Here is a 20,201-nt window from a genome sequence, read left to right as displayed (position 1 = left end):
ATAGGAGTCCTTCCAAACGGTGTTCGCAAGCATCATAATCCATTGGTCGGAACCACCAAACACAAGTACGTCAGAACCAAATCCGACAAGGAATCAGGTGGTTTAGTTTCCAATTGACATCACAATCGGCCCCAAAGTTTCAATGGTGTGCCAGGAGAAGTATGTCCCACAATGATGTGACACATCAACACCCACATACACTTTACACAAAATGAGGATTCTACCCATGTGAATGGAGATTATTGTGATTTGGCTTCACTGCCACACGTGTTTTGACTAAATGATGGCATACATATTGCTTTAGTGCCAATAAACAACATAGAACAAGTCTAATGTAAGCTTCAAATCTCCCATTCAATCACAATGCAGGTTACCTTGGTACAAACTTTGCACATCCAAAGTCTATGTATGCCTTTCCCAGGATCAACCCATTTTCCCGTTGTACTTGGGAACAGCTCAGTATACCTGCAACTGTCACAACTCTGAAATGGTTAAATGAAGATGACGTGGTGAAGGAACCTAAAACAGATAAAAACATTTTACAAAAGACACGGAACCTGATGGTCACATTACAAAGTCAACTTTTGGATGACACAGTTTCACAAAACTACCAGGGCAACAAATGTAACTGAACACAGTAGTCAATGTGTTCACACTTTGATCTACAAACACCTTTAACTTGATTTTCCCTGAACTTGCCCTTCCCAACAGAGTACCATCACATACTTCTCTCAGCACCACATCAATAGTTGGTGTAAAGATAAAAGACATAACATTTGAAGATATACTTACACTCATGTCAATGACATCTAGACGTAAATCAACTACTTCCTCTTCATCACTATCACCAGTTTTGACCAGGCAACAAAACTTGGCCTATAGGAGCCTAAATGCTCACTCCACTGGCCTCAATGTTCTTCCATGAGCCTCATTAAAGATGACTTCTCCAGGCATTGTAGGATTTCTTAGCGGTGCCTACAATTATGCCCGGTTGGGATACTTTGACTCTCCTAGATGGAAGATAGACAGAAGTTACACTCTTTTGGATGAACCCACCTGACATTTCCCACACAATAATTGGGGCAGTTCACACCTACCTACAAACCAGGCCCTCTCCAGTAGAAGTTGTGCTGTTTTGCAGTACAAAAGAATCATGTGCAGACCCTGGGGACTGATCCCAGGCGTTTGAGATGTACAAATCTGGTAAACAGAAAACATGCACAATAATAGAATGGAAGTGCTTCCTGTTCCATTACACTTGCTCCCTGTCATGCGGCGGTACTAAGGCAATATGAGTGCCATCCATAGATCCAATTACATGTGGAATGTGACCAAATCCATGGAAATTCACCTTTACAGTGGCTAAATCGTCATGTCTGGGGAACTGGATGTAGCTGATCATGTGTCTCAAAAGTGCTACTAGCACCTCTGTGAGTACCCGTCTGAACAAAGGTTGTGACATTCCACCAGAAATAGTAATGGTGAATTGAAATGAACCTGTGGTCAAAAAAAGCAAACAGGCATAAGTTTAACTAGTGGTAGCATTGGTGTAGGATTATTGATGTGTGGTAGGAGGTCAGACTCCAACTGATAACATAAATCCAGGATTGTTTGCCTATTCAAACCAAACTTCTGGATGACATATCGCTCTTCCATAGTGTGTAGCTCTGTAAGTGGGTGGTACCCTGGAGGCGGGCATCTCTCCCTTTCCTGATGGATCTATGCCAGGAGTTACACAAAAATGTATTTTGGTCACAGTGTGCCCAATACCATATGTGAAGAGTAAGGCAAAAGTCATATGTCAGAACATCAATGCTTCATGAAGCAGTACACATTGTACATCATCATTGCCAAATCTTGAACATCTGCCTGTCATTCCCAACGGTGACCTTCACATGTCTGTAACAGAACTGTGCACATCATCAATTCAGAAATTGTAAATTGCCACTATGGTGAGGTTAGCATAACATTTCATGTGAAATATCAGTGATCGCAATGTACAGTGTACAGTGCACATTTTTCCTATGTGCACAATAATGTGTACTGGATGTGGCATAGGAAAAGGGCATTTCAAATGTAAACATGTTTGTAGTGGTGCTGACACTCTAAATTGTCACCAATACAGTTTTTCTCAACTGATAACATGGTGGTTTCCTGACCTCGCTCCCAGGACATGTCAAATGGACACTGCTGGCAGTAGTTGACCGAGTGGTAGGCGGCCCCTTTCACGGCAGTCACAGCCATAGTCTAACATTGGGGATAGTGGCAGTTTCGGCCTAATGGCTGTGTGCGCCAATGCTCATGATCATGTATGTGTCGTGCATGTAAGCGGAAGTAGGAAAAAAACAATTGCCTCCTGACACTGCTGCTATCAACACCTCCTCCATTTTAGTTACTTTTGCCACATCTGGGAATCATGATGGCACACACTACAGGGGAGAAGGCCCATTCCTTCACTCCAGAGGAACTGGATGCCCTGGTGGACAAGGTTCTTCCCCTGTATGCCAAGCTCTGTGGCTCATCAGAGGAACAGGTAAGTTTCCCAAATACATATTGAACTCCATTCCAATGCTTCCTTTCTATTAGCATAGGCTACAATGTGGCTGTGAATGTCAGAGTTTAAGCATTTTTTGATTGCAAACATTGAGTGGCCTCTACATAGGGCACACATGTAATGTTTCATGGGGCCCTGGACTTCTTGGAGAGAAGGCCACCATTTGAATGTGTGATAAGGGTGATGTAAACTTTTTTTACAGGCATATCTCTATGCAGGGCTCCAGTTCTTAGTAGCTACAATGAGTTCTCATGTCACATCATGGAATATGTACATTGTTATGCATAAGGTTCACACCATGAGGATTTTTGTGGACACTGTTATAAGCATTTGTAGATGATGTTAGCCAAGTGGCTCTCCCCTGCCGGCAATGATCTTGGTCCAACAGTGAGGTTCCTTACCGCAAACCTGGTGGCGGAATTCCTGGTGCCCAGGCTGGGCTGATAGCGGGGTGTTTTTGTCCCGCTGCAGATGTGAAAAAGCAGATAATTCCCTGCCTGAGCGTCGAGTGCGGAGCCTCCAAGATGGCGGCTAGTTTCTGAGACGGCGCCCTACGACAAGATCGGAGGCGGCGGACTTGAGCTGAGTGTGCGAGCTGCCAGGAGGGGGTGAGGCATACAGACCTGGTGGAATGCAGTAGGAGTGGCGGTTCTGGGGGCAAGGTTAACAGGCACGATCTCCTGGACATTGCGGCGTTGTGTTGCGCCAAGAAAATGGCATGTATGGATGGACAACAGACGATCAGGAACCCGGTATGTGTGGACCATGTGAGGAGCGCTGGAGCGTGCGCTTCGTACCCTGAATTACAGCGCTGAGACGTGAGAAAGAACTGGGCCAACCCCACAGCGTAGGGAGTACTGAGCAGCAACTCTGCGGGGTGAAAAGTGGCTGCCAGACTGGGAGTGCGTGCCTGTTAAATTACACCGAGCACTGGATAGGAGGACCACGGCAGATGAGGAATGTAGCGCAGACACAGGGCTGTATTGGGGCACCTGTGACTGGCTAGTAGGGACATATCATTACACCCCTGAGCCCCAATGCTGCAGGAAAGCGTGGGTGGGAACACAGAGATCATTCATTAAGCAGAGGGCTGGTCCAGAGAGCATGGAAAAGTGGAGGCAATCCCGCTGCATGTGCCGCGGCCCTGAATCATCCCCTGGGTGTGTAGACCAAGCACAGGGAGGCTGAGGAGACAACAGGCAGAGCGACTATCAACCCTACAGTAAGTCTTTGTTTCCCAGTAACTCCAGGATGAGTGCTGCCAATTGATCTGTGACGATGCCCCCGGAATGAAACCATGAACATTATGCATAGCATGGAGCCGGATCAACATGGCCCATGCGCGGTGGAACTTTGATGGAACTTTCGATGGACCTTTAACGATGCCCCCTGGGCGGATACCAAAACTGTTTGTACTTACCTCGGTGCACTAGCAACTTTGGCCGATTCCCGGTGGAGCTGGCATATGCAGCTGTAGAGGAGTCTGGCCCTGGTTTCACCCCTTCGGCCGTCACCTACCCAGCCGGTCATCTGACATTGTTTTCCTCATTTCCCCTTAGTGTTTCCCTCCCTCCCCCTCCCTCCGTGACTCTTTGATTTAATTGATGCAACTATGTAAACTGTAACTCTTGGCGGATACCAAAACTGTTTGTACTTACCTCAGTGCACGAGCAACCTTGGCTGATGCCCGGTGGAGCTGTCATATCCAGCTATAGAGGAGTCTGTCCTAGGTTTCACCCCCTCTGACATCACCTACCCAGCGGGTCATCTGACATTGTTTTCCTCATTTCCCCTTGGTGTTTCCCTCCCTCCCCCTCCCTCCGTGACTCTTTGATTTAATTGATGCAACTATGTAACCTGTAACTCTTGGCGGATACCAAAACTGTTTGTACTTACCTCAGTGCACGAGCAACCTTGGCTGATGCCCAGTGGAGCTGTCATATCCAGCTATAGAGGAGTCTGTCCTAGGTTTCACCCCCTCTAACGTCACCTACTCAGCCGGTCATCTGACACTGTTTTCCTCGTTTCCCCTTGGTGTTTCCCTCCCTCCCTCACCCTCCCTCCGTGATTCTTTGATTTAATGATGCAACTATGCAACCTGTAACTCTGGGCGGATACCAAAACTTTTTGTACTTACCTCAGTGCACGAGCAACCTTGGCCGATGCACGGTGGAGCTGTCATATGCAGCTATAGAGGCAGTGATGGCAGTACAAACAACATAAAACAGTATTACTTACTAGGATACTCAAATAAGTAGTCCACGTGCCGACACAGCCCACAGAGTGGTAGCTCTCAGTGTCACACATACCAGCCCTTACTCTGTGACCTTAGTCTTAAGATGTTGTGTATACTATAGTTTCCCCTTTATGGACCATATGCATCAATGCAATGGCCTCGGCAGTAAAGGTGCCTGGACAGTCAAGCATAGGTAATTTACCATTCAGTAGGTTAAATGATGTCTTGTGTATCTTGGTACCTCACATTAAAATCAGGTAGGATGGCCCTGGCCTACATGATGTTAATGAGCTGCCTCAGTCAGTGTAGTAAATGAGCAGGGTTGAGGTTAGCCATCAGATGACCACAAAAGTGTGTATCCATGGTTTAGTTGTGCTTAGTGTGTGACATGGACACATGTAATATGTTGACTCTTGATGCAGGCTTTGCTAGATATCAAGATAATATGTATCGAGCTGACAGTTATCCTCAAATTCCCAGTTACAAACTGTTTCTTGATCTCTTGTATCGACACAGGTCAACGCCCATCAGAAGAAGGCCTTTGGAGAGACAGTGCCTAGAAGGTGCGGACCAAGGGGTTCTATATCCAGCGTAGTTCCCATTGCAGAAAGGAGCAAGACCCAGAAGATAATGGAGGTTCAGCTGGGGAAGTCTTCCCAACATGGATGGGGCATGCTTTTGACCCTGACCCCATTGATGGCCTGCTTACTGATGGTTTCCAACAATGACCTTGATGGGCAATTGAGGGTCCAACAGCAGTGACAAAGAGATGAGTACTAGCTAGATTAATACATGTCATATTGCTAAATTTGAGTGTTACAGACAGGCATTTCACCAACCATGTTGTTGGTGGGCCATGTGCTATACACAAGAGTCACAATCCGTGTAAGAGTGATAGTAGCTGCATGCTGCTGTACAGTGGCCATTCTATTTCAGACCTGGAACACCGCAGAGTCATGTCCACACCCAATTCTTTCCTTTTGAGCAGACACCTGGCTGAGTGAAGTAAGTACAAGGTCAAAAAAGTATAATGTATGGGAACACATTATAGAGATAGTTTTAGTAGAGAAAACATGAATTAATCCCAACTTGTGTATATGAAAAGCCCAAACTGAGTATATTCAAGTGGTTCTAAAGTCACAAGCCAACTCAAAATTAAAGTTTCAAAAGTTGTTTATCCCACGCACATATATTCAAGACATAAATATCACATCACTTATACAAACACATTTTTCTTTTATACCCATTCATTTTTACATATCAGTTGCTAAAAAAGTCAATAGTCCAAAGTAATTCACACTATAGGTATTCCAATGCACACTAGAGGGAAAAAACAGGCTCTCAATCAAGTCCAGGCTGTGTTTCTAAATTTTATGTACGCAGTAATGATCAGTCAGACTCCTCCATGCCGTAAAGCGGACGTGCTTTGGACCATTGATTCAGGCTTCATCAGGGCAAGGGTAGAGGAAAACTCACACTGCATGGTTACACGTGAAGGCAACAGAATTAAATTGTCTGTATAATTACGTCAAAATATCGTACTCGAGAAGTGCCATAGGGCTGCCTCTAAAAAACGTACTCAGACAAAGAGCAGAATTCCAATAACCGAACCTTTGTATACACATCTTAAACATGCTCTTCACTGTGTATGCCTTGCTCTGTGAAAAATCCGCAAAGCATGATCCTCGCCACAGGCAGCAGGTCAGGGCAGAATAAAGGGGAGCGTCCAGGGCAGAACCTCCGGTGAAGTGAAGTGAAGTGATTAATCATTTTATTTTGTAAGTAAATCTGGGTAGCAAATGTACCACACAGGCAACCCGTTTTGTTTGTTTGAGGAGTGATGCTCCTTAACTACTTTATCTCATTTGATGGTGGCCCTATTGCATGTCACATGACATAGAGTTCACAGTACATGCAGTTACTATACAATAGTTCCCATTGGTAAGCACTGGTTAAACAGTGAAATGAGGGTGCAAACACCACTTGTGCCATCAGCATTAGTGCCTACATGTTGGCCAGTTTGCATTTGCCAGTTGATGATTCCTCTGCAACAGTGTTTCAAAACACTCATTCACTGACTGGTGACATGCAGGAGGGAATGAGATGTACAACTGTGGGCATCATATGTGAGTCTCTACACTGATATTTACAAGGGAATCTGAGTAAGCAATACCAAAGAGTGGTGTGATGTACTTGCACATTGAGACTCTAGTGATCCCACATTTTCATGTCATCTATATTCAGGGACACCCAAAACCTTCAAAGGTGTATTGGCTTGTAGATAACAATATATGACTGGCGTCATCACCTGTAGAAAGCAGGATTGGGGATGTTCATATGGCTATATGGTGTCTTGTGCTGTGTGAATTTATCTCCCACCCAAATGTTTGGACCTCAACGTTTTCAGCTAATTATATCTGCAAATTGAGATACCTAGCTAAGTCCTTTGACTTTTCAGGTAGTGGACATATGATGTAATTTGGAGTGCAAAGTGTCATCAGTGTGCAATGAGTATTTGTATGTGACATGATGTCTGCTACAACAGTAATTGATGGTACATTGGTGTTCAACTTGACCTTCATGACATCATGATGTGTTATGAATAATAGTTAGATGTGTTGGATTCTGGATTCACATCTCTTTACAATGGTATGGAACACGTGCCAAAGTATGCAAGGTGATCAACGATCCGAGTATGGATATAAGGATGGGGTGTACACAATTCCATCACTATATTTTGTCCTGTCTGAGGTTATGACATGAGTGGATCCACCTGTTTGCAGGTCATGTAGCATGTATACATGTGCCCATGCTAAATTTGAAACCTATGAGGTAAACCATGACGGTGGTGTGATGTGGACTTCTTTAATGTTTTCAGTACATTTGTGATGGTCAGATCTGGAAACAGAGTTGCAATAAACCCATATTACATATCATTTCAGATATAGCCAGGGGAAGCTGGGAGAAGGAGCTAACGTCATTGGGGACACACCTTGTCTCATCTGTTCTGGACATGAGATGTCAGACATGGAGGGACCCAGTGACCAGATGGAAGTGAGGAGTGCCCCGGAGTACATCAGCTCAATCTCATTATCATCTGAGTCATCATCAGGTGGACACTACTGAGTGGAGACAGAACCAACCGGATTATTTCCACCTTCATCCTTGTCCACCACCCCAAGTTCAATTGCCACCCTCCCTGTTGTCCCTCCATAAGTTGACTGTTTCAACTTTCCAAAGAGAAGAGCAATCTCCTTCACTCCAGGCACCTCAGCCCAGGCCCCTGTTAGGTCAGCTGTCCTTAGTGAGGAGGCTATTGTTCTCCTGAGGAGCAAAGCAACCAGCTGACCCAGATGGTTGTTAAATTAGAAGGCATTCACACTGCCATGTCTGGCTTAAACAGATCGAATCGGGCTCTGGCCTTCTCCCGCACTGCAGCCCGCCACCCATCCTAACCTTCCACCCCCTCCTGCCCCTTCCACATCCACAATCCCTATTCTCTTTCCTATCCCAAGCACACACTTACCTAAGAATGCACACACTTCATCAGACGCAAGCACCCTACACAAATTCAAGACTTCAAAAAAAGTAAAATGTACATGTACCCAGCAGCTACTCACCTCCCTCACCATGCCTACCAGTCCCAACATACCCCCAGGAACCTCAGCGACACATACAAGCCCTCCAGAGACACACCTATACCCACAGACATCACAGGGACACACACTGACCCCTCCACAGACACACCCATTGCCACAGACACTACAGAAACACACACTGACCCCGCCACAGACACACCCATACCCACAGACAACATAGAAACACACACTGATTCCTCTACAAACACACCTATACCTGCAGACCCAACAGCAACACATATTGACCCCTCCACAGACACACCTATACCCACAGACCCCACACAAACACTCACTAAATGCTCCGCAGACACAGCCATACCCCCAAATGCCGCACCCACACAGCCCTTCACAACATCCAGTATGCACGCACACACCACAGCAACATTCACAGACCCCTCCACAACACCCAGCACATCCCACCCAAGAAATACAAAAACTCACAGTCACCCATACAACAGGCACTAAGAAAATACACAGTGCAGACAGCACACCCACCTCACACTTACACGGCCACTTTCTCCTAACTGAAACTGTATCCTAACTGCCATATCAGTTTTCCCCATGAGGATGTTATGCTTGCCCTTACCCATCTGAAATATGACCATCCCGCCCAAAGTTCAAAAACGTCTCACAGACACAAAGCTATCCCTTCCACTTCCCACTACACCCTTGAAAAACAGCCCCCACACCCCCCCTGAACCTAGCCCCAAAAAGAAACACAATTGAAAAAACTCCTAAACCCTACCCCAAAACCCCCAAATCCAAAAAGCTTGCTCCCAAAGACAAATTCACCCCTCCCTAAACCTCTGCCCTCCCTTCCCAAGTACCATCTTCGAGGTGCCTTCTAGGCCGAGTGGATGCCCCTTTGTTAGGAGTGCCAATAAAGGCATGTTTGGTGGCACAGCCTTGAGTTGTGCCGTTGATTGCTTCCATGGACTGGCATTGGCCTTTCTTTATACTTTTATTGTGACATACTATCATTAAAATCATTTCTGAGTTTTGAAAACATTGGTTCTGCCATCACTTTTCCGACTATTTGATGTTCTTGTATAGTTAGTCATGTGTGGCTACAGTTTTGTTTGTATCATTCTTGATTGCTGATATATTTGAAGTAGTTAATATGATGTGACCTTGGAGCCAGTGCTGGAGAAATACAAGACAAGGAGAGATTTTGGATGGATGTCTCTGTGGGATGACATCTGAATGGGGCAGACATTGCATTGGATGACATGTTATTTGGTGGTTATTTCAGCTTATCCTGGCCACTGTCAATGTGATTTAGCTTCCACTTCTCCCTATGAGGTAGGTTGGATATGTGTTAAGTATGTTGAAGTTAGATATTTGTGTATCCACACATGGAGCATATCAACTTGTTATAACTTTGTGTAGTTCTGCATGGACATATGCCCAATTTGCAGTGTGTAACTTACAGCTACTTCAGTTAGATGTGTGCAATACACTGTTAGTGCTGTATTTGCTTTCATTATTTGCACTTAGCCATTACCTACACATGCCTGGCACTTGGTTATGCGATTTGTTATCCCCGATATACTTCAGTTCCCATGTCCAGTGCACATGGAGTTTGGAAGGCATGTGTAAAATGTACTGTTCTCCATTGCCCCAGTCTTTCAGGGTTCCCCCTGATTGAGGCATAGCTATTCTGCAGAGAGTGTTTCCATTGTGCCCATAGGATGGTTGTCACACTGAATTTATGTACTCCTATTGACTGGCATTGTCTTTTTATGTGAACGATGTGGGAGTTCAATACAGAGTTATGGCACACAATGTGTATTTCACTTTAATGACACATTCATACAGATGTTTCTTTGCCATAAAAACAGGATCTGGGTTGTCTGCAATGTGAGGGTGTCACATTCACTATAACATTTTGGTTAGAGTTGTAGTGAGAGGGCCTCATGCTAGCTGCTGTCACTTAAGTCTAATTTTACCAACAATTGACATATGGTAAGCTGCATAAACAGTGAAGATCAATTGTGACATGGCAGACAAGTGAGAATGGGCTAATGAAGTATGGCATCTTGGTTAGAGTTGCAGTAACATGGCCTTGTGGTAGTTGTAGTCATTTTTATCTCCACTTAGCAACATTTGACCAATGGTAATCTGTATGACAAGAGACCATTAATTGTAACATGGCAGACACATGAGAATGGACAAAAGGAGTCTAGCATATTGAGTAGAGTTTCAGTCACACAGTCTCATGGTAATTGTAGTCACTTCAATCTCACTTTACCAACATTTGAGAAACGGTAACCTGCATGGCTAGTGTAGATGAGTTGTAACATGGCAGACAAGTAACAGCCAAACTCATAGCGGTCAGACCATAGGTACAGCATAATCGGGCCCATAGTCTGAAGCAGAAGAGTCATCTCTTATGAGCAAAAAATAAAACAATGCATCGGTTCTGAGTTGTGCGATATTTGAACTGAATGTGCAGACTGCAGGCCGACAATGTCTATCAGAAATAAATGTGGTACATACTCGCATTAGGGAAAACATGCACACCACCATCAAAACAGGATGCTAAGCTCAAATGAAGATATAAAATGGAGGCTAAATGTACGCCCTACAAAAAGGGGTGACATTTACAAGATCCATTCCAATTTAATGCAATTGAGGAGGTGTGACCATCAAAGGAGTGATATTTATTGTTTCCACTGCAATTTATGCAAGGTGCTTCAGACTAGATTTTTGATATAAACAATCAACACTCTATTGTCACACATAATTTTGACCTATAAAATAAATTAACCTTTTATTACAAACACACTAACAAAAACCACAACCCTGTATAGTTATATTTAACATATAAAAGACAATTTTATCACTATTAATAATTAATGTATTTTTAAAAACATGTACTATAATTCCTAAAGTTCAAACAATAAAATTTTTAATTTAATCTTAATCCACAATTAACAATCATAACATTTACATTAAAACATTTTTTTAAATAAGTATTGAAAAAGTATATTTTTGCAATGACATTATCATTTTCAACATAAAATTGTGAAATAATATTATCATAATTTTTTTCACATAAATTATAAATATTCTATTTTAAACACATGTAAATTATGTTAGTTTTTAATAATTAATTTGTATTTATTTTAGGTTTCAAATATTGTAATGTAAATGTGTATTTTAATATTTGAAATAAAATAGTTATTTTGGGAAATGTAATATAATTAAAACATATATATATATTAATAAATTATACTTTATGAAATTTATTACTGTAACAAAATGGATTACCCTTTTCAATATTAATTAGCATATCATTAAAATAAAAACCTTAAATTGATACTAAAATAACAAAAAAATTTAATTTCCCCAACCTTATCCCCTAAAAATCCAATATTCCTCTGCTAAACAAAATGATAAATCCATTATTCTTATACGTTAGTACAACAACACCACATATTTCAACAATTTCATTGTTATTAAATTATCCTATTAAAAACACGAATAAAAAATGAAAAGCTTCTAGAATCAAACACACTACAATAAATGACAAACATAAAACACAAATGATATTTCACACAATATTTTCTAATCAATTTTTTTTTACAATTATATTAATAACAGCTCTTAAAAATATACTTTTACTTTCCATTATTACTATCTATGATATATTTGACTCCCCATATTTTTGGCACAATATTTTTGTATCATGTTATTGTTTATATGCGATATTGTGTCCAAACACCGGTTCCCTGGGATCCTCTCTTATGGTGATTTGCCAGTGACACCCACCCAATCTAAAAATAGCAATAGGCAGTTCATTTTCTGGTCAATGCCTCCCTTGAGTCAGCATACAGTGCCATTCGTCAACTGATTGCACCACAATTGAAGAAAACAGAGCCCTCTTTTCCACGGAGTGTGACCTCATGCAAATAAGGTCCATGAGGAGCGATTGTTAATCAGTGCTGGTCACCATCATTTTATTGGTGCACTGTAATGTGCATTCCCTTGCATTCCTTTGAGATAGACAAATGAAATAACTTTGTATGGTAGTCGTGATCGCACTCAGGTGTGTTGCTGATAAAGTAAGTTTGTGCTTGTAGGTGGTGCTATCGAAGTATAGCCCACTGTGCTCTGGGCGAACTATGATTCAAAAAGCAGCACTTCCCTCAGGAGTGACGTCCCTTGGACGCACTCATAAATGATTGTTCATAGCATTTGTTCAATAAAGGTCATTGCAAGTTGTCATAGATGCTTCAATTTTGTTTATTTTCTTGCGTTCTTTTGATTTGTGTTATTCTTTCATAATACGTTTCAGAGATATTCATTACAATTGTGCCCAATGCATTTCGGGCATTTGCCCTTCATCAAGGGACTTAAGAGTCCTGTGAAATAATACAAGAGAACTGTGGTTCCATATAACAAGCGTTACATTAAAGGTCAAACTAGCGTGTTCATTGGTCATGAGTGTGTAAACGTTTGAAACGTATTATGAAAGAATAACATGAATCAAAAGAACGCAAGAAAATAAACACAATTGAAGCATCTATGACAACTTGCAATGACCTTTATTGAACAAATGCTATGAAAAATCATTCATGAGTGCGTCGAAGGGACGTCACTCCTGAGGGAAGTGCCACTTTTTGAGAGATAGACAAATGGACATCAATCCGATGGTTAATTATTCAGCAGAGATGCCCAGGGGATGTTATTATTAAGACCATGCAGATTTTTGCCAAGGCGATACACCAACCTTTGTTCTTTCTCAAAAAGAATTTTTTGGGTGTTCTTTTTTGTGTCAACATGTTCGATAACTGTCCATTGCATATTGTTAGTGGTATGATTGGTTTGCTGTGGCTTCCCGGCTGTCTTTATCTTCCCTGACCAAGCCGAGTCTGGCGTTCTTCGAGGTCCGGTATCTGAGGGTGCTTACAGGTAGCGAGCGGGTGCCAAGCAAATAGGGAGTGAGTACGGCGCTAAATATCTGAGCTAAGTCCTTTGCTTTCCCCTCCTTTTTTCCTGTGTTTTACTTGTTTAACCCTTTCCTTACAGGGTGGGCTACTTTCGCTTCCACCCGCCTCTCGAGACCCATGGTGCTTGTAGTATTAGCACTGTTTGTAAGGATGCTTTTATTATTATTTTTCTCCTGACCATTTTGCCCAACAGCGCATGTCAGTTGCACTGATCGTTTTGCTATTAGCGACATGTGTTAGTTACTAGCAGTAAATGGGCATTCTGACACTATTTGTGCTCGCATTTTTGCCATTAGCGACACTTGTAGGGCAGTGCAGGGACACTGTCCCTGCCTACTCCATGCAGTTACCGTAATTCCGTATTTGCACAAGTTCACGTATTTATCCACTCATGTGTTACGGTTACTAGCACCTCTTCCGAGCACTTAAGCATGTTATTTTACAGCTCATGACAACTGTTAATGCTATTATTCTATTTATTTGTTTTCTTTGTCATTTCTGTTGTCTGTCTTTGTCTGTTGGAATAAACTTGGTTTCACTCCAATGTGACGGAATCTTGTTTTAGTAGTTTTAAGGTATTTTCTTTTTAACACAGGCCACCCAGGCGAGGGTGGGCCTTAGCACGCCCATACCACCGGGGTTCGACACTACACTTTTATCTGGTCCTGACGAATGCCTGTTTAATTACACTCACATAGGCAGAAATATGTTGACCTCCCACGAGGGATAAACTTAGACCTTTTAATTGTGGTCCTTTATCCTACACCTTGTTTTTATACATGTCCAATTGGCAAAACAAATAAATTCCTTTTTTGACACAATTTGGGCATTTTTAAATCACTTATTTCACTGTTCACATTTCACAAAAAACAGCTCCACAGTAATCTGGTATTGCAGCACACTAGGGTGGCATTCGGCCACTCCTGGTGGGGCCCGATGAGGAAGCATGTCTTCAACTATGTTGGTGAGTGAGGGCTTCTGATCAACCAAACGAGGTTCCTCTCATAGTTAACGGTGGACTGTGGGTGGTGTTACATGCTTACTCCTTTTTTTCATGCTTGGCATGACACTCCTTAGTTGTTTTTTCATTCAATGGAGCAAACAGAGGATTCACTGTGTGTGATGTTGCACAGATTACATACACATCTCAGCCACATATCTGTCTTTTTTTTAACACTGTTCAGTGCTAAACAGTGTTCAAGCCATTAGACCCACTTTTGGTTGAAATTTCTTAAACAAGGTGCACTAATTTTAATGTAAAATGTATTACTCCACAAAATGCATGTATGTGTTGAATCCCCTTTGTAGATTAATGACATCTAAGCTCTTGACACGTTGATATAAATGATGCTGAGCAGATTTTCCTAACTCACAAACTCCAGGCGACAATAATACACATGTTTCAAAAAAATTGTGGTTTGATTGAGGATATAAATTGAGCAAGACCTTGAAGCTGTAGAATAATACTTGTGCACATTTCATTTTTTTGTAATTCATGGGAGTTTTCAGTTCCATTCACATTGGTGAAGATTTCCATCTATATTGGGGACAACTTGTCAATGAAAGATGTGCTTTCTCTCTTGTCTGAGCGAAGCATTATTAAAAAAGTAATAGGACTATATATCTTGAAACCGAGCGCCAGCGTGAATGAACCTAGATGACAGTTATTGAACACTTTTCATCATGAGTGGCTTTGTTGTTTGTGTACGTGATTTTTTTACAAATAGGCTTATGGTAAAATTTTCCGCCTCTTAAAAGATTAGACTTGATACAAATGTAAATAAATACATTGTTAAAGTAAGGAAGCCAAGATATCAGAAATGAAGGGTCAAAAAATGTTTTCTGTCTTTTTCCACTCACCATGCATTATCCTTCCACTATTTCTGCCTATTGTGTCTTTACAATAAACGTTGGGCCTGATTCACAAATAAAGCTTCAATTTTTGGGTAAGTTTACAATTTTTGAGTTAGTTTACTACCTTTAATTATTCACAAACTGCACCCTGCATTTAAATGTACAACATGGCAGGCACTGTGCCTGCCATGTTGTGCATTGAAAGGCACAACCTGCCTTTGTGGCATTGCAGCGGGTGATGCTTTCAGCACCGCCCGCTGCAATGTCACAAATGCGGCATGCACCCGCCAGTGTGGGGCGTGCATAGTAATTGTTAGTGCGGGACTGCCGCACCCACAGTGGGCGGTCCCGTTTCCCGGGGGTATGGCGGGTGGAAAAAGTTGGCACAACATACTAATGACTCCCTATGTGTCTAAAGACTCTCCTGTTGAACTGATTTGCCAACAATAACACATTTTCTCCCCTCTCCGCTTACATGCTGCTAAGACGATCCATCGATTGTGATTCTCGAATAGGTCAAGATTCATGGGCTCAGCCCTTTCAGTCAACTCCGGGCTCTTTTTGTATCCAACATTACCATCGAAGCCTTCTGTAAACTTGGAGGAGCCTCCGGATTATAACTCCGGATTCCATTAAGAGAAGACCATGGGCCAGATGTAGGTAATTCATATTTACTGACTCTTAAATACCGAATGTTACCGATTCGGTATTTAAGAGTCGGTAAATATGAAGGGGGGAGATGTAGGTAATTCGAATTTGAGAATTACCGAGTCTGTAGGATTCGGTATTTACCTATTCAGTAAATACCGAATCGGTATTGCCCATTGATTTCTATGGGTCATGAAGCCCATAGGAATCAATCGGCAATACCGATTCAGTATTTACCGAATCGGTAAATACCGAATCCGGCAAGGGTGCAGGGGGTGTCACTTTGACACCCTCTAGCACCCCAAGTACAGGCTTGTGTGCCATGTGGCACACATACATGCCCTGAGGGCATGTCTGTGTGTCACATGGCACAGGTGTACATGCACAGATGTGCATGTACACCTGAATTCGGTATTTTACCACCCAATTGGATTGGGTGGTAAAATACTGAATTATGAAGGCCTGTAGCACTGTAAACAGTGCTACCTACATCTGGAATTTACCGAATCGGTCAAATTACCGATTCAGTATTTTACAGAATCGGTAAATTTACCAATTCGGTAAATTTACCGAATCTGTAAAAAAAAAAACCCTACATCTCAAAATCCAATTACCTGTCGGTAATGGCCGAATTTGGCCGTTACTGACCGGTAATTGCCGACCTACATCTGGCCCCATATCTTGTATTGCGGTTTTATTCAAGACTGCAACCCTAGTCTTAAAAAAGCCAATAAAGCACTTCTAAAGCAAGTTTTCATAAGTATACAAACATTTCCCTCCTACATGCATTATTTTCAATGGACCAAGGTTCCAATATTAATTATATATTTTGCCATAGGCAATATATTTTTTAGATATGTTCCATAACAGAATTGCTGGAATTATGTGACACATCTGTAAGAGAGTGAATTTTTAATTGGGGTGGATGGCAGCCGACCACAAGTAATAAGGTCACCAACTGGTTAGATCCAACACAAGGGTTCAATAATTTAAACCTGAGCTCAACCCTCGTTCCTATGGCACAGAGTAGACAGGACTAACTTAGACAAATGTTAAAGTAAAAAAATTAAAGAACAGAGAAACATTTAATGAACAGGGTGAAACATAAATAAACACCAAATCAACCTGTGCTTAACCCTCTGTGCTTAACTCTCTGGTAGCTTGGCGCACAAGTCATCAGGTTTAACTTTGAGATGACATGTAAAGTATCTATGCAGCACCCAATCAGTTATACAGTGAATAGAAAACACAAGAAAAATCCCACACCATTTGAGAAAAACAGAGAAAAATGTAATAAGCTATTTGACAATAAAATGACAGAATTCTAATCAGTAGAACCAGATCTATGCAGTTAGAAAGGTTTAGGTCAAAATAGTGCTTAAACGTACAACGTGCCAACTTTGGCTATCTGATCGCATCAGACCGGGAAAAAGTCAGAAGTTGAAGCCGACCACTGTGGAGTGTGGGTTGATACAAGGGCGAAGGTGGTTCTGCTTAGAAATGTATCTTAATCCTGTTTAAAGAGCATTGTGTCACAGAACAGAAGTCTGGAGAAGAGATGTGAGGGCTATATCGATGATGCCTCCTGAGGCGGGGGTTACGATGAGCTGTAAGGACTGAGGATTCTGGAATTAGATGCCTCTCTGCCGTTGCCCCAGTTTGTCTGGAGCTCCCAAAAGATTAGTGTGTAACCCTTTCTGAGTGTGCTGAGGCAGTCTTTGTGTTATGCAAGTATGGTAGGTGACTGCTTTGCCCCAATCAAGTCCGAGATGGCCATTCTGCACATTTTCCTCCTTTTTCTCACAGACTTAGAGGGTGATTTAAATGTAGGCAGATGGCCCGCCATTCCACAATGGGGAAGGAGTAAGGGCCACATGTACGTTTCAAAAAATTGTGATTTCTTGTTTGTGAATCAATTAAAATCACAATTAGGAAATTGTAAATCCACATGTACGTACGATGTAAGTAACAAAATAGCAAGTCGGTTTCAGGGTGCTTAGCAATTTTGTTTATAACTACTAGCAACTATCAAAATGCGAGTCAACTTGTGACCGACTTGCTATTTTGTGAATCAGGTTCCAAATTATGAATCGGGACAAAATAGCAAATGGAACCACAAAATGGGCGAAAACACTTCCTGGTCATAGGTAATCACCTCCGAAGCAGGAAGTGCCTCACAGAACCTGCCTGGGAACCAGACTGAGAGGAGGAGGAGTTCTACTGCCTTACACAGCACAGGCCCAAGAAGCTGAAAGAAGCCAAAGCATCCGCCATGGCCAGCCAAACTGCAGAGAAAAAAATTGCAGGGAGGAAAAGAAAACTGAAAATTGCAGAGAAGGAGTTAGGGATACTTACAGAGGTGTGCTGTGAGAAGCATGATGTCCTATTTAGACGGGCATCAATGACAGTGCCAGACTCACAAATAAGAAAATCTGGCAGGAAATCCAGGCCAAAATCAATGCCATTGGATTTAGCCACCGCTCCATAGATGAAATCCACATGAGGTGGTATGATCTCAGGTCTTGGACAAAGGAAAAGGTGGCCCAGTGCCTCAAGGAATACCAGGTCAGGCCCACCAACAGTACTACCACCCACTGCAAGTAAGACCATGGTGAAGGCGACGCTGGAGCAGGGACTGTCATAGGGTGTTGTGAACATCGACTGATCTACACTAGGAACTGCACAAAGTAAGTGTTAAATATTTACTTTTGACACATCCTAGACCACACATTGATGTTCAAATCCACATAGTCCAGGAGCATTCATCAGACAGTTGTTCACCAAATGTTAAGTATTGTAGCATGATAGTGCATTATGTGTGATACAGTCAAAAAGCTAGCTTAGTTGTTATATGTACATTTATTAGGCCACACATCAGATAGGTGAATATAATGTGTTTAATTTGTCCCACAGATCTCCATTAGGTACAGAGTGAGGACACCAGTGTGAAGGGAGTGGATGATGCCAACATGGCAGCAGAAGACCCTCACCCTATAAACAATCACACAAGCACCACCCAACCCAATGTTGCAGTGTATCACTGTCACCAGAGGTCGCAGCAACGGAGGACATTGATATCTCTCTGCCACAAAGTCCCACCCACAGTCAAGTTTAAGCCAACACCTGTGTGCTCCAGGGCGTGGGCACAAAAGTTGTCATGAGGCACATGCAGGTTTTGAAGATGACTTCACTGCACAGTTGTTTCTTTGCCTAGAGGCATCCTGCTCCAAAATCAATGCCTGCAAAGCAAGCAGTTGACAATTATTAACAGGAACATGCTAAACATGCAGCAGAGCATTACTGTTGGCTTTGATAATTTTTGGACACATTTGGCCACAATGAATAACAATCTAGTGAGCCTGTACACTGCTATGCAGAATCTTCAGATAGATCCCACCCAAGGCCAGAAAGACAATCACTCAGGCCCTTGTAACCAGCCGCCTCAACTACGGCAACACCCTCTATGCTTGCTTCTCCATCCAGGTCATCAGAAGACTCCAGACCATACAGAACACCACAACCAGACTCATTCTGGTCCTCCCAAAATTAACCCACCTCATCCCCCACCTGAGAGACCTCCATTTGCTCCCCATTTAGAAAAGGTGCCAGGTCCTCAAGCATGCCTATAAATCCCTCCATGACCTAGGACCTACCTACTACTACCATTGACTGAAACCCTCCAACCCGCCAGACACCCACTTTCCTCTGCACTCACCTTCCACAAATCTGCTGCATCTGCCGCAACAGTAGGCGCTCCTTCTCCCACATCACAGACAAGACCTGGAACAACCTCTTCCTCCAGCTCCATACAGCCCCCTCCCTGCCAGACTTCAGAAAGAGACTCAAGACCTATCTCTTCGGCAGAGACACAGCACACAGATACCCCCAAGGGGGCACAGAGTTGCTCTTTACAAATACTGATTGATTGATTGATTGATTGTTGACAGGACTTATGCCAACAAATGGTGGCCAACCATGCCCATCAGAGGCATTGTGATCGCAGTGTTGCTGCAAGAATGAATCAGCTAAGTTGTTCCATCGGTTGCTTGGCCAATTGAACTACAAGCCTCAATTGACAGACTGTCACACTGCCGGTGGAGATGGGGCACTTTAGCGGTGATGTTGGCAGGGGCCTAGGGCAGATCAAGTCAGCTATTGAGGTGCAACAGGCCAGACAGGTAGCAAGAGGTGCTGGAGATACCCCACAGGATAGTGAGGTGAAATAGAGTGTGAGCAGTGTATCAGCCACTGATGCCCATGCCCTGTGACACACTCAAACTCCCCACTTTCCAGGTGTTGTTGTACTCCACTGTGCT

The sequence above is a fragment of the Lissotriton vulgaris genome, chromosome 10, assembly GCF_964263255.1.
Source record: "Lissotriton vulgaris chromosome 10, aLisVul1.2, whole genome shotgun sequence".
Lineage (NCBI taxonomy): Eukaryota > Metazoa > Chordata > Amphibia > Caudata > Salamandridae > Lissotriton > Lissotriton vulgaris.
The sequence above is the reverse complement of the archived record's forward strand: the minus strand, read 5'-3'. Positions refer to the sequence as shown.